At 43.9% G+C, this 9052-nt stretch overlaps 1 protein-coding gene across 1 annotated transcript in view; it reads left to right on the top strand.

Annotated features, from left to right (window-relative positions):
• gtf2b (general transcription factor IIB) overlaps nt 1–9052 on the top strand; it is a 340326-nt gene that overhangs the window by 328845 nt on the left and 2429 nt on the right. The window lies entirely within an intron of this gene.

Here is a 9052-nt window from a genome sequence, read left to right as displayed (position 1 = left end):
TTTACTGTAACCAAGGCAGCAGGAGACGTACGGACGAAGAAGACAAATGCTCAGGCTTCCTGTATAGAGCGTGAACAGGGTTGCCAGGTGTTTCTGACCAATCCCCTGCCTTTTAGAGCAGAACATAGTAGGGTATACCACAGCAGTTGGTGCATGGTACAGACTGCATGCCTCAGTCATCACACACTTGCCTCAAACTGTGTTAATAAATATTCATTTATATTATATATGTAATATGTGTATATATAACTACCCATATGTATTATGTATGTGTATTATGTATAAGAGAAAATTTGATTGGATATGTAACAGTATCAGACAATTTGTTGCCAAATAATGTGTGTCAGCTCTGCGCAGGACTCCTCATTCAGTTCCAAGGTGGAACTACGGCGCTTGTTCATGGCTGCAGTCACTCATTTAAACCCATGGTGTACACTGCTCCATGTGCTGGAACCGCTCCATCAAATTTTTAATTCTATCTGACTCAAACTTCTAGTTATAGAAAGTGTAAAACTACCTCTGCCTCGTGGAGGTAACAGAGTAAAGACTTTTAACTCTAATATCATACTCCTCTCACTCAGCCCAGTTCAGAGAGTATCAGAACACAGCAGAGCTAAACCACTGCTCTCCTCACAACCAGCAAACAGTGCAGACCACATTGAACCACTACCAAAAGCACAGCAGCAGCCAGCGGAGAGCTCAAGAAATCACAGTTACAGAGTTTTAGCACTAGATGAGCGGCCTTTTTCAGTTGTCAAGTCAAGTGAAATGTATTTGTATAGTTTTTTCAATCAGTAATTACAAACAATTAGTAAAAGACATAAAAAAAATAAATAACATAAACTAGACTAAAATCATATGTCTAATCTAAATGGTGTCTCCAATCTAAGCTCCACAGTGCAATTCTGCTATTTCAATTTCTGCAGTTTCTATATATACTCTAACAGGGGCTCTAACAGTCTCTACACACATGAGTACTTCGGTCTGTGTTTTGGCAGCTCAGTCCGTGCTCTCCCCATGTTCGTCTCCCTGTGAATGACTGAGTATGCCCTTTTATGCCGTTCACCTGGCTCGTTATCCTGCACGGCCACAGGTGAAGGGCATCAGGGCAGTGTAGGGTGGTGCCGTGGGCATGCTCACTTCCGCCTCCATTCACTCATTCTCTCATATGTATTATGTTAGATATAATACATATGTATCTAGGTGTTTTAATAATGTCCCATGGGTAATATATATGTGCAAAGTACCTACATATAATATTATTAAAAATATTCCATAATTTATCATTATTATATATATGGAAGTATACTGTGATGCTAATTCTAATAATCACGAAATGTTGGACATTATGTAAAGGACAACTGCCAGATTGAGAGTATATAAGTATCTTTATATAATAACAATATTCCATATGTATTATACATACACAGATATAATACATATATAGTGCAATGTCAGTTCTCTCCAAGATCATATAGCCCTGTGTGTTTATATATATATGTCATGCACACCTTGTGAAAATGATTCTGAAACAATATATTGTGCATATATATATATATATATATATGTGTGTGTGTGTGTGTGTGTGTGTGTATATATATATACTAATAATTATAATAAATAATAATAAATATCTGAAAGATTTTTTTCCAGAGCTGTGTATATAAATATATATATATACACATATGAAAGGAGTTATAGGTAATAGTGAAAGGCCTGAAACATAAGCACCTGTGTGTAATATTAATGATATAAGATATAAGATATAAGATATGTATTTTGATGTAATGCAGTGTGATTTAAGACCATGTGTATGAATAATAACTGTAAAGTTGCACCATCTCTAAAATCGTCTCTAAGCTCATATGAAACGCTGAAGGTAGGAGATGAGCTCAGGCTGTGAGAAGAAGAAGGACTCGTGTCGCTGTCCTGTGAAAATAAAACCTGTTTGTAAATCTGGGTCAGAATAATAGAAATGTCAGAATAGATGGAGCCGCTTCACTGATGTTCTCCTCCTGACCACGACAGGCCGAGGCTAATCTGTCCATTATTTTGGCCCGTAGCCAACTGCGCTCAGCCTGCAGCTCAGAGTGTGTGATCAGAGCTCCCCCACCTGTTCATTTACACCAACTACACCTCTCTCCCTCCCTCTGTACATTAACTGTACCTCTCTCTCCCTATTCTACCATAACTAAACCCACCCAACTAGCTACACCCACCTAACTAGCTACATTCACCCAACTAACTAAACCCACCCAACTAGCTACACCCACCCAACTAACTAAACCCTTCCAACTAACTAAACCCACCCAACTAGCTACACCCACCCAACTGACTAAACCCTCCCAATTAGCTACACCCATCCAACTAACTAAACCCACCCAACTAGCTACACCCACCCAACTAGCTAAACCCTTCCAACTAACTAAACCCACCCAACTAGCTACACCCACCCAACTAACTAAACCCTCCCAATTAGCTACACCCATCCAACTAACTAAACCCACCCAACTAGCTACACCCACCCAACTAGCTAAACCCTCCCAATTAGCTACACCCATCCAACTAGCTACACCCATGTGTCCCTCATTAAAGATGAGCCAAAAATATCTATACTACATATATATATATTATTATTACCATTTCTTTTGGTCCATTCATTGTGAAATTCTCATACAGTATAAATAACCAAAAGTGAATAATCACAAAACAATGGAGATAAATGCATGAAAATAAATATCTAAATCCTAAATTATGAAAAGTATATATAAGTATAAGTATAAGTATATATATTGACAGATATCTGATCTGATCCACCTGTGTCCAAAAACATCAGCTGCTGGTAATGAATATGGAAGGGATCTCACTGTGTGAAACTACCTCCACCATGTTTGAAAGCTGTACTTTAGCCTGGCTAGCTCTCACTGTGGGTTGAAGCTGATCTGCTTCTAAATGGTGCTCTATTACACCACCAAGAGGAGATTCAGATACTATAGGAGTGAATTATGGGACTTCTACACACACCTCAGTCATCAAACACACTCACCATGGAAATATCTGTCTGACCGGTGGGGAAATTGGTAGACCGTGTTGCTATGGGAACATGAGAAGATGACCAAAAGCATGTTCTGCTGGAACCTGATTAACCCTGGTATCGGCACAGGGCGGTTATAAGAGAGTTAAAGAGGTACAGAAATATCAAATGTTGTTTGTCATAATGGTCAGAGACAGCCAGGCCACTGGCTAACACACCTCAGGTTCACAGATTTTACCCTCAGTGTGTGTGTGTGTGTGTGTGTGTGTGTGTGTGTGTGTGTGTGTGATAGCTCCGCTTTTGATCTGAACAGGTCTGGGCAGATTTGGGACAGTGTGGTTCTCCTGTCAGTGTAGAGGTGTTCAGTAATCTCTAACAGTACCACGTTAAAATATGACCACGCTTATAAAGGTTCATAAAAAGGGCAGATATTTGCTTATTACATGATTATTAAGATCATAAGCACCTCTTATATTAATAATCAGTTATAACACAAATAAGAAGGGCAGCAGTGATCCATCCAGTGATATTCATCTCTACTGCCGAAGCTTCCACAAACCAACAGTTATGCTAAAATACCCAATGAATACATTTTAGGGCCCCTGTTAGTCACGGGCCCTTAGAATCTTCCTAACTTCATACAGTGACCCTGCCTACTGGCACCATGCTGCCTAATGCCAGGCGTGGGATAGAGGGGTATAAATCAGTGAAAGAACTGTGTTCTCTGGAATGATGGTGAAGGAGCTCCATCCAGTACTTTTAGATGGGATGAGATCCAACATCCTGACCTCACTAACACTCTTGTCACTGAATGCAATCAAATCCTCACAACAATGCTCCTCCTAAATCTAGCAGAAAGTATTTTTCTTTGGACAGTAGAAAAAAACAATGAGGTGTCCCAATACTTTTGTCCATATTGTGTATATGTAAAAAGGATGAGCTATTTTCTGATTGGCTGCCCTGTATTGTGCCTTGTTCAAAAATCAGGCCTCACTGGGTTGTGCACTGCACACAGGGCCTAGATGGGACCCACGTGAGATAAGGGTGGGCTGTAGCGATGGGGGCAATTCGGGAGGCCTAACTGGGTCCCAGTAACAACACGTACAAGCCCATGTGAGCCCCGGATGAGCATGATTCTGGGAATGTATTATGAACTGTTTACTCTAGGGGTGTGTGTGTGTGTGTGTGTGTGTGTGTGTGTGTGTGTTTACTCAGGTTGTGTGTGTGTGTGTGTGTGTTATTGTTCTCCGTCATTGTGCTGTCATTGTAAACGATTGCTATAATCTGTCCGTCTCTGGCCCGAGGGAGCGCTATTAGCATATTAACATCTGTAGCTTGTTTATCTGCCGTGCCATAATTTGCCTCTAATCAAGACTTAATAATGATAAGAGGATTTGAGGAATTAGCTGGGACTGATGAGCATTGTGTAAATCTTCCTGCTGATTAGCCGAGTGAAACACTTCATTTAGCGCGACAGGCGCGAGGAAGCCTTAGCCTGACTAGCCCAATTAGCCATTCGCTGTGATGTCAGAGCGTGACACGTCGGATTTGGAGATGAAAGACCAAACCATCTCATTTCATCTTCTGATCTGTAGGATGAAAAATGCATCTGTTATCATAATTTAGACCCCCCACCACCCCCCACCCCTCCAGGGCAACTGAATTCTGATACATTTTTCCATCTAAAATTTCACGTTTAAATGTGCCACAGCTCTCTGTTATCCATTATTGATGGTGAGACTGGCTTCACTGATTTATTTCTGTATCGAGTTCTCCCCCACACGGCCTTTAATGGGGCTTTTTTAGTTCCAGGCCTGTAACGCTTAGCGCACTTTAAAAGTATGATGCATTTAATGCACAGCTTAAACATCCACAGTGTTCTCTGAATGAGGAGAGCAGATTTATCACCTTCAGGTCATTTTCATTTGCACCTGTGTAACACCGCTCTACTCTACTGAGCTCTATTCTGAGTCTGTTTGCCTCATTTTAAATTGTACTTGTTTAAATCATATTTATGTAATATATATGTGTATATATAATCATTTTTCTTGTGTTCTTATATTTTATTTAATGTAATTTAAAAATGTACTTTAATATAATTGCAATTGTCTTTTAATCTTTTAATATAAATTTTATCATGTATTTTAATGTGATTAAACCTACCTTGTGCTTCCACTCACTGGCCACTTTATTAGAAACCCCTACCATGTGTTTCCACTCACTGGCCACTTTATTAGAAACCCCTACCATGTGTTTCAACTCACTGGCCACTTTATTAGAAACACCTACCTTGTGCTTCCACTCACTGGCCACTTTATTAGAAACCCCTACCTTGTGCTTCCACTCACTGGCCACTTTATTAGAAACCCCTACCTTGTGCTTCCACTCACTGGCCACTTATTCCACTCATTGAAAGGTTAGAAACCCCAAACCCTAAAGTTTTCAATCCCCTACAAAACCCTATATATCACTGGTCAGTTTCTGACCACAGGACTGCTGTTGTCCAGATATTGTTGGGGTGGCGGTCTGTTCTCAGTACAGCAGTGACACTGACATGGTAGTGTGTGTGGTCCTGGAACATCAGGTCTAGGAGCCTTGCTTGGGTTTTGACACACGCTGTGTCATTTACCAAGTGTCCAGTAGAGGCCACTATAGAGCCTTTAGTAAGTCCTCACTCTGACCTGATCTCCATTACCAGCCCAGCTCACATCAGCCGTTACTGCAGTCCGAGCCCACACAGCTGAATGTGTGTGTACAGTCACACGGCCCAGTCTCGGTTTGCTTTTATCCACAGAGCCACAAACAAACAGATGCTCTTTATTTGCAGTGAACTGCACTGTGCCAACAAGCACTGCAAGTGGAGGCCTGGAGGAACCTCCACCTACACACACTATATGGGCAAAAGTATTGGGACACCTGCTCATCCATTGTTTCTTCTTCTAAAAAGAGTTTATTCTGCTCTTGTTGGAGTAACTGTCTGCAGGGAAAAAACTTTCTGCTAGATTTTGGAGGAGCATTGCTCTGAACGACGAGAGCATTAGTGAGGTCAGATGTTAGATAATTGATCACCACCCCACCTCATCCTGAACTCCTCACCCACTCCCCAGAGCGTTAGTGAGGTCAGGATGTTGGAGAGATGATCACCACTCCACCTCATCGTTCCCAACTCCTCAACTCATTCCGGAAGTACTGGATGGAGCTCCTCCACCATCATTCCAGAGAACACTGTTCCTCCACTGCTCCACAGCTCCTCAATGCTGGGGGGCTTTATACCCCTCTAGCCCACGCCTGGCATTATTAGGCAGCATGGAGCCAATAGGGTCATGATGTTGATCTGCTCCAGAGTCCTAATCTATTGGCAGTACTTCTTCTCTACAGGCACTAGACAAGCTGTGTGTGTGCATTTGCACATTTGTGTCAGCAATGGGTGCAGCTTAAGGTAGCTGAATGTATTCATTGGAAGGGGTGTCCACAAACATTTGACAAGTAGTGCAGAGTGTGAAACCACATAAGCAGGCCTTTAGTTTACTGGACACCTCCACACCATTTGGGCCTGCAGTTAGCACCATGCTAATTGGTGTACATAAGCAATGAAGGACCTTTTTTACAGTTTACAGCTCGGACCGGTATCGTATCTCTCGTGGTCACTGCCGTATGATCGTCTGTAGAACACTTTCTTTACACCACAACAGATTGTGCAGGAACACCACCACAGTTACTGCACTAAACCACTGCCATTAGCACTGATGTGCTTTACGTGAACTAAAACTCTTGCCCTACTTCATCTTCACCACTTCCCAACGGCAGCTCTCCGGCCTTGTGGTCAGACAGCAGCAGAACTGCTCGATGGCACACTTAGATTCATTTCCTTTCTCTGTTAGAGACTCTGTCTGCTGAGCTCCTCCACAGAGACAGACAGAGAAGAAGATAGATGATCTAGGAGCTCCATCCGTTAAAGAGGAAACATGGCCTGGAGGCTGGGGATGATATCAGGACTCGCTGCGTCAGAAGAATGAAGCTGCATAGTAATTATGTTCATGTGCAAATGTTTGGACACCCCTGCCTATTCAAAGTGTATGTATTTCTGTTTTTACCACCGTGAGGGACAATGCACCTAAGTTCTTCACTCACTTTTACACCTGTGTTGTGACGTGATTTGAGCAGTTTAAGCCTGTCGATTCAGTCTACAGCAGGTTAGGCCATCAATTCAGTCTACAGCAGGTTAGGCCATCCATTCAGTCTACAGCAGGTTAGGCCATCCATTCAGTCTACAGCAGTGTAGGCCTGCTCATTCAGTCTACAGCAGTGTAGGCCTGCTCATTCAGTCTACAGCAGTGTAGGCCTGCTCATTCAGTCTACAGCAGTGTAGGCCTGCTCAGTCAACCTACAGCAGTGTAGGCCTGCTCATTCAGTCTACAGCAGTGTAGGCCTGCTCAGTCAACCTACAGCAGTGTAGGCCTGCTCATTCAGTCTACAGCAGTGTAGGCCTGCTCAGTCAACCTACAGCAGTGTAGGCCTGCTCATTCAGTCTACAGCAGTGTAGGCCTGCCCAGTCAACCTACAGCAGTGTAGGCCTGCTCATTCAGTCTACAGCAGTGTAGGCCTGCTCGTTCAGTCTGCAGCGGTTTAGGCCTGCTCATTTAGTCTACAGCATTGTAGGCCTGCTCATTCAGTCTACAGCAGTGTAGGCCTGCTCAGTCAACCTACAGCAGTGTAGGCCTGCTCATTCAGTCTACAGCAGTGTAGGCCTGCCCAGTCAACCTACAGCAGTGTAGGCCTGCTCATTCAGTCTACAGCAGTGTAGGCCTGCTCATTCAGTCTACAGCAGTGTAGGCCTGCTCGTTCAGTCTGCAGCAGTTTAGGCCTGCTCATTCAGTCTACAGCCGTGTAGGCCTGCTCATTCAGTCTACAGCAGTGTAGGCCTGCTCATTCAGTCTACAGCAGTGTAGGCCTGCTCAGTCAACCTACAGCAGTGTAGGCCTGCTCATTCAGTCTACAGCAGTGTAGGCCTGCCCAGTCAACCTACAGCAGTGTAGGCCTGCTCATTCAGTCTACAGCAGTGTAGGCCTGCTCATTCAGTCTACAGCATTGTAGGCCTGCTCATTCAGTCTACAGCAGTGTAGGCCTGCCCAGTCAACCTACAGCAGTGTAGGCCTGCTCATTCAGTCTACAGCAGTGTAGGCCTGCTCATTCAGTCTACAGCGGTTTAGGCCTGCTCATACAGTCTACGGCAGTTTAGGCCATCCATTCAGTCTACGGCAGTTTAGGCCATCCATTCAGTCTATAGCAGTTTAGGCCTGCTCATTCAGTCTACAGCAGTGTAGGCCTGCTCATTCAGTCTACAGCAGTGTAGGCCTGCTCGTTCAGTCTACAGCAGTGTAGGCCTGCTCATTCAGTCTACAGCAGTGTAGGCCTGCTCATTCAGTCTGCAGCAGTGTAGGCCTGCTCATTCAGTCTACAGCGGTTTAGGCCTGCTCATTCAGTCTACAGCGGTTTAGGCCTGCTCATACAGTCTGCAGCAGTGTAGGCCTGCTCATTCAGTCTACAGCAGTGTAGGCCTGCCCAGTCAACCTACAGCAGTGTAGGCCTGCTCATTCAGTCTACAGCAGTGTAGGCCTGCTCGTTCAGTCTGCAGCGGTTTAGGCCTGCTCATTTAGTCTACAGCATTGTAGGCCTGCTCATTCAGTCTACAGCAGTGTAGGCCTGCTCAGTCAACCTACAGCAGTGTAGGCCTGCTCATTCAGTCTACAGCAGTGTAGGCCTGCTCAGTCAACCTACAGCAGTGTAGGCCTGCTCATTCAGTCTACAGCAGTGTAGGCCTGCCCAGTCAACCTACAGCAGTGTAGGCCTGCTCATTCAGTCTAAAAGTATTGGGACACTACTTATTCATTGTTTATTCTTCTAAAAGAGTTTCTTCTGCTTCTGTTGGAGTAACTGTCTCTACTGTCCAGAGAAAAAGACTTTCTACTAGATTGTGGAGGAGCATTGCGGTAAGGATTTGATTGCGTTCAGCAACAA

The sequence above is a fragment of the Salminus brasiliensis genome, chromosome 11 (genome assembly GCF_030463535.1).
Source record: "Salminus brasiliensis chromosome 11, fSalBra1.hap2, whole genome shotgun sequence".
NCBI lineage: Eukaryota > Metazoa > Chordata > Actinopteri > Characiformes > Bryconidae > Salminus > Salminus brasiliensis.
This window is presented reverse-complemented; position numbering and strand designations above follow the sequence as displayed.